We start from the raw sequence: 13,509 nt of genomic DNA, 5'->3' as shown, positions 1-13,509 counted from the left end.
GGTAAAGGAAGCTTAATCTAGAGGACTTTGCCTTTCATATAAGCCACTTCTGATACCAAATGATCAACTGGTAGTCAAGTTATGATTTGTTGTTCCTAAAACTTGGATAGGCAACAAGACTTTTGTCAGGTAGTGTATAACGATGGTAGAAGACAGTTGAAAAAATATAAGGGGGCTAATAATATTGACCTTAAAATGATACAAAAATAAATAAAAACTGCTTTTATTCTAGCGATTCGAAAATATTTGTTTTATTCGAAATAAAACAATTAAGACTTTCTCCAGAGGAAAATTATAGAAATTACTGTGAAAAATTCCTTGCTCTGTAAAACATAATTTTGGAAATATTTAATTTAAAATTATTTTAACTTCAACTGTATGATGCAGAACCAGAATTCCAGCTAATATACGATACAGAAAAGCTCCCTCCACAAATGTCAACAACACGCTCCATACAAATGCACTCTTTACAGTGAACACGCTGTAGGTGAACCTTGCGCAGGTGTCAGGTTTCATGTGGAACGTCAGCCAATGAGACATTCACATCACTGCCCTGTCAAACGCTAAGACAGTCAGGAAGCTCCCATTCTGCCAGGAAAGTTGACAAAGGAGCTCATATATGAGAGAATAGAGAGAGTCGTAAAAGCGCGTGTGAACCATACTCCAGCAGTGGGCTCAAATCTGGTAAGTGAGACTTTTTTCCTTTCCTTCACCGCTTTTAAAAGCTCTGCAGGAGTAAATGTCACTGAAGTAAAGGGGAAGTTTCAGCTTTCTTTATTAAAGTGTTTAAGTTATTTTTGAATATTAAGACAAGGAAATGCTTCTTTTTTACTTAAATAGCAGAAAGCTACAAGCAAAACAGCAGTTTGACAGCTCGTTCATGCTTTAATTAGAGTATAAGCTACTTTTGGACAGACAAAACTTTAGGAAAAGCTTTGTTTTTTATATTGTGCACTTCTTTATATGCAGCAGTACAGTAAAGCAAATGGCAGAAAGCTGGAAGGAAACTTTTATTTGACAGCATGCACATATTGTGGATTCATTTAAGGCTATACGTTTTAGAAAAGCTTTCTTTGTATACAATTTGTCAACTTCTATAAAACATAATACATGAAATAAGAAAAAGCTACTAGTAAAACAACTGTTTAGCAGCATGTTTTTACTTTAATTGGGCTACTTTTGTGAAAAGTTTTGTTTTTGGACTTCTGCAATGTCCATAGTACTCTAAAGCAAATAGCAGAAAGCTTGAAGAAAACGTTTATCTGACTGCACGTTCATATTGTAGATAAACTTATATAGATAAAACATACAGTTTAGAAAAGTTGTCTTCATTTTGTGATTGTGAACTTCTGTAAAACACAATACATGAATTTGCAGAAATCTACCAGTAAAGCAAATGTTTTGCAGCATGTTTTTACTTTAATAAGGCTACCTTTCTGAAATGTTTTGTTTTTGGATTTCTGTAATGTGCAGCAGTACTGTAAAGCAAATAGCAGAACGCTGGAAGAAAACATTTAATTGATAGCACGCTCACATTGTAGATTAATATAACGCTATACATTTTAGAAAAGTTGTGTTCATATATAGTTTGTGAACTTCTATAAAACACAATACATGAATTTGCAGAAATCTACCAGTAAAGCAAATGTTTAGCAGCATGTTTTTACTTTAATTAGGCTACTTTTCAGAAAAGTTTTATGTTTTGCAGTTCTGTAATGTGCAGCAGTACTGTAAAGCAAATAGCAGAACGCTGGAAGAAAACATGTAATTGATAGCACGTTCATATTGTAGATTATTATAAGGCTATACATTTTAGAAAAGTTGTGTTCATATATAGTTTGTGAACTTCTATAAAACACGATACATGAATTAGCATAAATCTACCAGTAAAGCAAATGTTTTGCAGCATGTTTTTACTTTAATAAGGCTACCTTTCTGAAATGTTTTGTTTTTGGATTTCTGTAATGTGCAGCAGTACTGTAAAGCAAATAGCAGAACGCTGGAAGAAAACATTTAATTGATAGCACGCTCACATTGTAGATTAATATAACGCTATACATTTTAGAAAAGTTGTGTTCATATATAGTTTGTGAACTTCTATAAAACACAATACATGAATTAGCAGAAATCTTCCAGTAAAGCAAATGTTTTGCAGCATGTTTTTACTTTAATAAGGCTACCTTTCTGAAATGTTTTGTTTTTGGATTTTTGTAACGTGCAGCAGTACTCAGGTACAGCATATAGCATATAAAGCACAAATAAGCATATAAAGCATATATAAATATGCATAAAAAGCTTATAGCAGAAAGCTGGAAGAAAACATTTATTTAACAGCTGTTCATACTATTTAATTTGAGTTGGATGCTCTTGAATGAAAATGCTCCTCTATGTAGAATGTATGTTTCTTTCAAATCCTAATAATGATCGTTTGTGCCTTGATTTACTGTAGACAGTATTTATTAGTTCATTTTGCAGTTTCAATAACCTGGCTGCTTGTTGTAAAATCTGTGGCAAACCTCTGTAATGTCTTTAGTGCTTTACCATATTTTTTTTACGATAAAGTTTACAATAAAATACTGTTATATTTCATACAGTTGTATTCTGTTAATTACAGAGATCAAATGTAGTTAGATTTACAGTGAATGTATTATACACAGTAGTTTACTGTAAAGCAATTGACACATACAACTGCTATTTTACTGTAAAAAGTAAATACTTCACATTTGTACTTTTAAAAGTAAATTACTGTAAACATTTTTACGATATATCTGTTTTATTTAACAGAAATGTACTGTAAACAAACAGCAGTTGTTAACTGTAAAATTTACAGATGATCAAAAAAGGATTCTGTAGAGTGCTGCACATTGTAACATTATATTATACAATGAACCTCTGGAAACCACAGCTGCTGGTATTTTACAGTATATTTCACCTGTTATTTTTTTACAGTGTATGAAATGTGATACAGTAAATGACATAGCAAGAATAGAAAGTTTTTTTATATGCCAGGTAATATGTTTATACTGACAACATGTTTATACTGCCAATACTGCTACATTTCAGGAACATTTCTCTCTATTGTGAAAAAAACAGCTGTTTGACAGCATGTTAATACTGTAAATTAATTTAAGACTACATTTCAGAAAAAAAGGTCTATCTCTTTTGTTCTTCATATAATACGTGCACTTCTATAAAATGCAATACATGAAATGAAAGAAAGCTTGACAGCATACTCGAAAGCAAGGTGCATAACCTACACCTTCATTTACCTTTAAGTCATTTTAGTAGGCTACTTTTCAGAAAGGTTGTAACTCATGAATGAAAATGCTTGTTTTTGAATATAGTATGTGGACTGGATGCATTGAAAAAACAGGATGCATTGAAGCAATTGCCTGACAATACGTTTGTACTGCCAATTATTGTAATATGGACGTGTTACTTTTCAGAAGTGTTCGATTTCTTGAATAAAAGTTAGCTATGCATAAAATAAAAAAGCTGTTTAGAATACTGTAAATTAATTTGAGGCTGGATTTCGGAAAATGTGTGTTGCTTTTTTTCTTCATAGGTGCACTTCTATGTTATATGCAATCACTGTTGGGGAAAGTTACCTTTGAAAGTAATGTATTACAATATTGAGTTACTGCCCAAAAAAATAACTAGTTGTGTTAGTTACTTTTTATGATAAGTTATGTTTTACACTACTTTTAGAGTTAGTTTTGCATTACTTTTCCTTACCTTGATCTCTTTAAGAACTACTTTTCTTCTTAAAAAAAATTAAATAAAATAGAGAAGCAATTTACAAGTCACTGTATTTATTTACCTTATTTACCTTTAAGTAATTTTAGTGGGCTACTTTTCAGAAATGTTGTATCTCATGACTGAAAATGCTTGCTTTCATATAGTATGTGCACTTCCATTGCAGTAAGTAAAACAGAGGAATGTGTTGAAACAATTGCATGTCAATATGTTTATACTGCCAATATGGAGAAGCTACTTTTCAGAAATGTTTGAATTCTTCAATAAAAGCTAGCTATACATACAGTGCAAGAAAAAAAATCTGTTTGTAATACTGTACATTTATTTGAGACTACATTTCAGAAAAGGTTTGTTGCTTTTGTTCTTCATATGTGCACTTCTAAGTTATACGCAATCGCTGTTTGGGGGAAGTTACTTTAGAAATTAATGCATTACAATATTAAGCTACTCCCCAAAAAAGTACCTCGCCCCCTGCAAAAAAATTAGCATTACGTTACTTTTGCATTACTTTTCTTTACCTTTGCTAAGTTTTTTCTCCTCTTTTTTTTAATTAGAGGAGCTCTGCAATTAACAAGTCACTGCATAACACCTTCATTTACCTTTAATTAATTCTAGTAGTCTACTTTTGAGAAAAGTTGTATCTCAAGAATGAAAATGCTTGTTTTCATACAGTATGCGCACTTCTACGATATTCAACGCAGTAAATGAAACAGCAGAATGCTACAAGTGCTTCCAGTGAAACAACACCTGGTCTGGCACCATGTTTATACTTCCAATTAATTTGAATGGGCTACTTTTCAGTTTTCTCTTGAATGGAAATGCTTGTTTTCATGTATGGCACAAGAAAAATAACTGCTTGCCAGCATGTTTGTAGGCCATTTTGCAGAAAAGTTCAGCTCCTTTTCATATGTACACTTATACTCTATGTGATATGCAATACAATAAATGAAACAGAATAAAGCGACAAGCAGAACAACAGCTTGATAGCATACTGTAAATTATTTTAAGCATGCTACTTTTCAGAAAAAAATTGCATTGCTTTATTGAAAATGCTTGAACCGTCACTTTTACAATGTAAAATCTAATTAGCTACTTTAAATAAAGTGAGTAAACCAATTGTAACTTGTAAATGTTAAGCTAACAACTTAAATTTTATAAGTAGGCACACATTTCATTCATTCATTCTCCTTCAGCTTACCTCATTTTCACATTTCATTTACTCAACTTTAAGCCAACGAGTGAGTTTGTTCACTTTTTTTTAAAGTCAACTATGCGTCTTACAAGCAACGTGTTTGCTCACTTTTTAAGTAAAATCAAATTGTTTTTTACAGTGTGTGTGGGCTATGCAATTCAGCAAACTGACTAGCAACAATTTGATTAATATGTGCAGGCTACTTTGCAGAAATCTGCAGGTGTTTAAAGCACTGCAGCAGAATCCATCACACACCAGGATATCATAAAGGCTAATCAGGCGACATGACGGCTCAAATAAAGATGTCTTTGTTCACAGCTCTCAGTCAAAATTAGTGAGACGTCACATTGCTGACAGTCATCAATTAGGGCAGTGGCCTCAGTGACTGTAAACAGAGCGTGTTGCCACTTGCTTTTCGTGTCCAAACAATTACATCAAACATGCAGGTCAGTACAATGTGAGCTAACTTGAGTATGAGTAGTTTGTAGACTAGTGCTTTGAATACTGCAAGGGCTTGCTTGACTTATGAAGATGACTTACAAAATATTGGCATGTATGGTCCCATGAAAAACCTTTAATATCCATGCACTGTAAAAAAAACTATATGATCAGTTCATCATGACAGCATAGGTTTTTATATCAGTTATAACCATGTCCGATACAGAATCTGCTGACATTTTTGCTATTTCTGTGCAGAGTTTTGTATGAAAGAGTTTTGTAAAAAAGAAAAAAAAATGCAAATCCAATTAGAACCACACTCATAAATATTTTTCTGCTTGTTCAAATTACTTCCACCAAGCACAGGACATCAATATGACGTCAGACTGATGCTGTACCCCAACTTCAGGGGATGTTGCATTTTGAGTGGAAACATGGGCGTCGCTAGGCCTATTTCAGGGGGACTCTAGTCCCCCTATATATCTACTCAGTCCCCCCTAAAACATATGCGATTAGCTCATAAACTGTACACTAAATTATCGCCTCAGTCCCCTTTAAATTTGATATGAAAACGACGGAAGAATTCGGCTCCTCCTCGTCTTTTTTCTTTTGATCAGCAAATCACAGCTGTAGACAGCGAGAGAACGAGGTGTGTGTTTATCGATAAGTTGTTATAATATCTGCTTATTTGCAGTTCTTTGATATAGATAACCTTGTATCACCTGTATCCCAATGTTACGGAGGAGCAGTCGGGTTTTCTCGGCGTTCACCTCATTAGCTGTTTTCTCCAGCAAAAAATGTAACTCTTAACGAACATTTCGCTATTTTTATTTCAAGTGAACTATCAATATAAAACACTTTACAGTTCGTGTGGCATTAACTAGACCATACAGTCTTGCACAAAAAAGGATTAAACACAGTGACAGAAGCACTTAATGTACTTGTTTTAACGGTCACTGAGTCACCGACAGAGATAGAAACATCTGGTGTTAAAAATATTTGTCTGGTATTAAAAAATACTTCTTATTTATTATCATTCAGATCGTGAAATATTTGAATTAGCCTGTAAGTTTAAAGATATATATTTTATGCATGTTATTTAATTAGAAAAGTGGCAGTTTATTTATTTAATAGAAAGAAAACAAAAAAATGCACTTGAATATAGAAAGTGGCTTTTATTACAGTAAACAGGTGGGTTGAGCCTATTTGGCTTATTCAGAACTCAAATGGCTGTGCCTGTCTATGTAATACAGTGGAATACTAATATACAACCCATATTAAACAAACATTTTTAAGTGTATTAAATTACTACTAATAAATGTAATATTAGGCTATATATATATATATATATATATATATATATATATATATATATATATATATATATATATAATATCATTTTTTTTACCATTTTTTTTAGGAGCTGAGCCCTCCTAAAATGAAAATCCTAAAATCGCCCCTGAGTGGAAATAAAATTCGGGTTGACATCAAAACCCAATGTCAGATCGACATCAATGTCAGACAGATTTTTTCCAACACAGCCTAAAAACAACCAAATATCAACATCAAATGATGTTTCAGCTTGTATGGACATTACCACTATGACGTCGGATTTTGGTTGTCATACCTGACGAATAAATGTCAGTTTTTGACATCAATGTGACGTTGGTTTAACACGTTGGCTCGACATTTTATTTTGGTCACTTTCCAACACAACCTAAAATCAAACAAATATCAACCTAATTTGACATCATCAACAAGTTTTTTTGGACAACTTAACTGTTTTTGTTCAATCCACTTAAATTTCTAAAAGCAATTAAGTTAACTTAATTGAATTGTGTTTGGACAACATGAAGGAATTGTGTGGCATTTTTTACAGTGCACTTGTGTGGTAAACAATATACTAAAAGACAACAAATATTACTTTACAAACTGTATTACACATAAATAATTGAAACATTTACAAATTATTCAATAATATTACTGAAATTAATCTAAACACTGAACGAATCCACATTTATACTCATCTGCATAAGTAAATAAATAGAATCTGCAGATGTCTGTGTGGGCCGAGTTATAACATGTTAAACTTATAAGTTATTGATGTCTCAACTTAATTCCGTAGGTTATACAAGATACTTAATGTAATTTAAGTTCAAATGACTCATAAGTTTAATTTGATTCAACTTGAACTTAAATTTGAATTTAAAATTAAGGCAAAAATGTCATTTGTTGACAATGTGGAAGCTTTTCATTTGTCCAAAGGGTTATTTAACATGGAAAAACATGCTTTAGATTATTAAAATGTTGGCACTTTGAAACTTTGAACTTTTCGATAATTTTTTTTTTCGGCCAATCAGAAAAGTACGTCTTTGGTGACACAAAACATCTCTCTTTTTTGGATCTGCTTGTGTGGCATGTTTCTCATCTCTTTACAAAACAGGAATAGGTGCATCCTCTTTTAGAAAAAAGTGTTTGTTTTTTTTGGAAACAACATAATAAATTCTTCTAGACACAGTACTTCTGGTGCATTTCCAAAACATGACTGTTCGTTTTAAGATTTACTAAGAGAATCTCTTTAATTCTTGTTTGTAAAAGTGGTCAGGACAATGAAACTGTCAACTTTTATTTTTCACACTTTTAAGTTTTCAACGCCTGTCTTTTAGCAGTACGTGCAAGGCACTTCAACACATTTCACACTCTATCAACACGCATGGTGCGGTTTGCCACACATATGCATAACAACATCTCATACAGGCGTATTATTATTAGCATTTAATACTGTGCTTACATTTTCTTTAGAGGATGGATCATTTCAGCACAATCTGAGACATGCAGGCAGCTTCAATGCATGGAACTAAAGTTGCCTGCTTTTCATATCAGTGCAATCTATACATCAAAATACATTTATTTTTTGATACCGTGGCGTATTTGATGCTTTTATGTTCCATTCCAGTGTTAAACGTGACTCCCCCACATAAGATTCACTTTTATCATCTGCTGCTACAGATGAAGTGAAACTCCTGCACTTTTGATGACTGTTTTTAGCTTGGTGCTATTTAAAAAATGTCTTTATCAACACAGTAACTTGTGGAGAAATGCAATATGAAATCTGTATAAGCCTGCTTTACACCTTGTAGATTATAATGCAAATAATACGCTTTTTTAAGTTGACAGAATTACTTGTCTGTTCAAGTGGACATGGCATATTGCATAATCAGATATAGTATCTAAAGGATCAAATTCATGTAACATGTCTGTCTTCTTATTAGCACACAGGCACAAAACAAGTACCCGAGCAGCTGTATTTTGTTAACATACAATGCTATGGAAACTAGTGAAGAAATAATGTAACCAAGACTTTTTTTTGCATGCAGATGTGAGTTTACATCGAACAATTCTGACTTTTTCTCTCAGAACTTTGAGTTATAAACTTAAAATTCAGAATTTAATTTAAAATTTGGTCGGGATTAGGAAATAAATGTCAAAACTGTGAGATATAAACTCTGAATTGTAAGAAAATATTATTTTCTCCCTTCAAATTCAGACTAGCAATAACAGTGAAGTCAGAAATGAGAATAAAAAAGTAAGAATTGTGGGTTTATGCATTTTTCTTGAAATTATTGGTATTCTGTATGTGTTTTAATAAGACTGTAAAAAGAAATTAGTTACTATGCTTAAAAAATGAGTAAACTTGTTGTAAGGGAACTGTATATTAACATTTTATAATTATGCACATAGTTAATTTAATAATTTTATATTTTTATGTAAAGTCAACTAATTGCTTTCTTAAAATACAGCAAATGTGAGTTTCACATTCTGTGAAATCACATTTCTGTTCTAAAAACGTTTTCCTTTTTATTGTGGGCTTCTATACGATGCCATACACACTAAAGAGAGACATTTAGATAGACACTACATAAATAAGTGCTGAGCATTTTTCTCACAATAGCAATGTAAACCTGAGAAACCAGCAGATCAGAAAGCATATGATCATGGTGATGCAGAATACTGTATGAGACCTGCAATTAAAGTCAGTTCACAACTCACTGTAGCCTGTAATACTGTCAAGCAGTGTTAAACATAAACAACATGTGTTGCTTTCTAATTCAGATTAAAGAAATCAAATCTAACCATATGATTTTATTAGCTCATATTGTTAGTTTTGTGATAAAGAATTCATCTGTGCATGTCATTAAGAAAAAAAAATGGTTTGCCCTTATAATCTTTAATTAAAATCTGAAAATGCTCTTCATGTTTGTTTGCAGTTAAATTCTCAGATTATGTCTGTCTGATATATTGGGTGGGACTAACATACTTAACCACGCCCCTCCACTTGTTAGTATTGACAACAAACAGAAATGTAAGAAGGAGGAGTCTGTTAGGTTGTAATAACTATAGACTAAAAAAAGGTAATAACTCTTCTGAAACCCTTTTTGCAATCTTTATGAATGAAATACCTACTGTACTTTACTACATCCAATCAGCTCGCAGAAGAAAAAAATAAGCCACGGCTACTGTTTACTCATTATATGTTTCTTATCTTAAGGAACTGCATCACAATGCGAAAACAACGATCGCAGCTTCTGGTTCATGTGGACTTTAAAGCAACTCTCAACTGTTTACATTTTCACCTCAAAGGACTGAGTGCGGGACAAAAATTAACAAGAAAAGATTTTGTTAAAGAAGGCGGAGCCTCAAAGCCACACCTACTGTACTAATGCATTTGTCACAAATAGACCAGTAGTGTTCTGAAGGGGTTTTCTAGCTTAATTTGGAAAGTTTGCTTATATGGTAAGCTGTTTAGAGCTAAAAAAAAAAAAATCGCTTGTTTTTGTCTTAATTATGTCACAGCAGTTTGTTCTTCGATTTCATTTAAAGTATAACAGGGACTAATCAGTGTTGGGTGTAATTAGTGACAAAGTAAATAGTTACTATAATTAAGTAACTTTACAACTGAAAAAGTAAGGTAAGGGATTACTTTTTATTTTTTTGGCAAATTAAGTACCATCGTTGGTTTCCTCTGGGTGCTCCGGTTTCCCCCACAGTCCAAAGACATGCAGTATAGGCGAATTGGGTAAAACAAAAAATTGGCCATGGTGAATGTAAGAGTTTATGGGTGTTTCCCAGTACTGGGTTGCATCTGTCATCTGCTGTGTAAAGCCTCATTCACATAACGAGCGACTCGCAGCGGCAAAACGACAAGTGACCGTTCATTTCAATGGAGAGGGAGCGACTTCCGGTGACCTTCGTTTACACGAGTGACTGTTGGCGAGCAGGTGGGCGTGTCGAGTGACGCAACAAATTTGAGAATCCTTCAACTTTATGCAAATCAAGGGCTCATGTGATCCTCTCTTAGCTCACTCAGAGGCCGGTTGTATTCGTGCTGTATAGACCTACACAGACCTCCGTTTGCAGCAGGCCGCCACCGAGAGCGACAGGCAGCTACTAGTCGCTGCTAGTGTAAATAAGGCATAAAACATATGCTGGATAAGTTGACGGTTCATTCCGCTGTGGTGACCCCTGATGAATAAAGGGACTAAGCTGAAGGAAATTATTCAATAAAATGTCAACATTTTAAATAAGGAAAGATAAATTTGTCAGACAGTTGCACACGCTTAAATTTTTTAATAAATTTATGTAAAATGGAAATTAATGTAATATGGTGTCACTACTTTAGAACCTTTTTGTTCTGTCATACATATGTTTAACTTTTATTAAGCATTATATTTCAAAAGAAAGCTAAAAGACTAAAAGATTTTTTTACTCAAATTTAAAGAATTAAAAAGTTGAATTCATATCGTCTATCCACAGATTTATCAGGATTTTAAGTATTGAGTCAAGTAATCAGATTATTTATTGAGTAATCAAATTACCTTTCAGCCTTCATGAGTTCACACTTACAGATGTTTGAAGAATAAAACTGGCGTGCTGTCCAGGGAGAGGGCTCTGAGCTCTGAACAGGTCGTGTTATTGCCCTTGTCGGCAAAGTGAAAGACGTTGGAGTCCGAGTGAAGTGTCATGGCCTGGCTCCAGAACAGTCCACCTAGGTAGATAGTGTTTAAGACGTGAGGTGTCGGAGTGGTGGAGGGATGCTAAAGTTGTGAGATAATGAAGGTAAAACGAGTTTGGTATTTATGTATGGACCCAGATCTGTCTCAAAACTAATACATTTACCAAATACAATTCAAAGATCCACAACACAACTCACATTCACAAAATCACATTCGTAAATTCAAAACATGATTAATCAATTCATTCATTCATTCATTTTCTTGTTGGGGGCGACACAGTGGCGCAGTAGGTAGTGCTGTTGCCTCACAGCAAGAAGGTCGCTGGTTCAAGCCTCGGCCGGGTCAGTTGGCGTTTCTGTGTGGAGTTTGCATGTTCCCCCTGCATTTGCGTGAAATTCCTCCGGGTGCTTCGGTTTCCCCCACATGTCCAAAGACATGTGGTACAGGTGAATTGTCCGTAGTATATGAGTGTGTGTGGATGTTTCCCAGAGATGGGTTGCAGCCGGAAGGGCATCTGCTGCGGGGAAACATATGCTGGATAAGTTGGCGGTTCATTCTGCTGTGGCGACCCCAGATTAATAAAGGGACTAAGCCGATAAGAAAATGAATGAATGAATGAGTTTTCTTTTCGGCTTATTCCCTTTATTAATCTTGGGTCGCCACAGCGGAATGAACCACCAACTTATCCAGCACATGTTTTACGCAGTGGATGCCCATCACTGGGAAACACTCATACACACTCATTCACACACATACACTAAGGCCAATTTTAGCATACCCAATTCACCTATACCACATGTTTTTAGACTTGTGGGGGAAACCAGAGCACCCAGAGTATACCCATGCGAACACAGGGAGAACAAAGAAACCCCACACAGAAATGCCAACTGACCCAGCCGAGGCTCGAGCCAGCGGCCTTCTTGCTGTGAGGCAATCATGCTACCCACTGCGCCACCGCGTCACCCAAAACACAATTCAGCAATACGCAAATCCAGTTAAATAGGCAAAATATTTATGTTGTGTTTAAAAATGAGCAAATTTGATTTTGTATATATGAATTGTGTTATGGATGTGTGAATATCATTTTGTAAATATATTATTTTTGAGACTAATCTAGCTCCATATGGGGGTTTGGTCTAATGCTAATTGGATAATAGAATGATTGTCAGTAATGTGTTAGGATTGTTGAATCATTGTTGAAATTTGTTTATAGGACGTCACAAAGTAATTAGAAAAGTGATTTAATGATGTAATAAGTAATTAATTCAATGCTTTTTTACAAAGTTACCCAACACCGGCCTTATTATTCTTCCATACCAACTTATAAAGTCACACAATTAATAACTGATAATAAACTTAGTTAAAAAGAACTGCTTTATTATCATGCACTACCAAACCTTATGTTATCATAAGCACCCAAGCACTATCCTCCAAACGTCACAAACGTGGGCCTTGCACTCAAAAACAGTGTAGGCAGTTTTTGCAGCATGTAAGCTGACACGTATACCGTAGTTTTCAAGATTTCACAGAAAGACTCTCAGAGATCAGCTGCAGTGAGCTCAGTTTCCTGTCCTACTCACAGCAGCAGCGGCCGAGGAAGTGGTGAGTGTGTAATTAAACTGTTTGGTTATCAATATTTTATAAGCTGAAACCTTTATAGCCATTACAGTAGCAGCAGTGTCTCATTGGCTGTTCAATGCTTCACTGCTGATGTTTATTTGCATTTGTAAAGAAAGCCATATGGTTAGTGCGGATACTAAAAACACTATGCTAAAAGCGCTGGACTGTATGTTTCCTCCTGCGTTTTTATGCCAAGCTCTTATTCCAGGTATGTTAAAATGCTCATTAATATCATTCCTGTCATCACTACTGTTAGTTTTACCATTTCTGTTCCCCTCGTAATGCTCATAACCAGAGATGTGTATGAATTGAATGGCAACTGTTATGCTGAAAGAGAGTTTCTACCTCAGGGTAGTTTTGAAACAGTAACTGATTGATCCTCAAAATGTGAGTTTACAGTATTTCAGTAACGACAACAGTTTGATTCAGTTTAGCTTGGGGTAACTGTGGTTTAGCAAAGGAAAACCTGGTATGTAGACATCGGGTTTT

At 34.3% G+C, this 13,509-nt stretch overlaps 1 protein-coding gene across 2 annotated transcripts in view; it reads left to right on the top strand.

Annotated features, from left to right (window-relative positions):
- The first annotated feature begins 558 nt into the window (after positions 1-558).
- The window catches only part of si:dkey-262k9.2 (uncharacterized), a 43,097-nt gene continuing 30,146 nt past the window's right edge, over positions 559-13,509 (top strand). The window contains exon 1 of one of the 2 annotated variants that reach the window (XM_056473413.1): positions 559-684. The gene's annotated coding sequence lies outside the window, so the exon portion shown is untranslated. Of the gene's footprint in view, positions 685-12,797; positions 13,003-13,509 lie in introns of those variants that run through there. The other variant, XM_056473414.1, reaches the window with a different exon arrangement.

Source organism: Danio aesculapii, chromosome 15 (assembly GCF_903798145.1).
Source record: "Danio aesculapii chromosome 15, fDanAes4.1, whole genome shotgun sequence".
Taxonomy (NCBI): Eukaryota; Metazoa; Chordata; class Actinopteri; order Cypriniformes; family Danionidae; genus Danio; species Danio aesculapii.
Note: the sequence above shows the minus strand (reverse complement) of the source record. Positions and strands in the feature narration are given on the sequence as shown.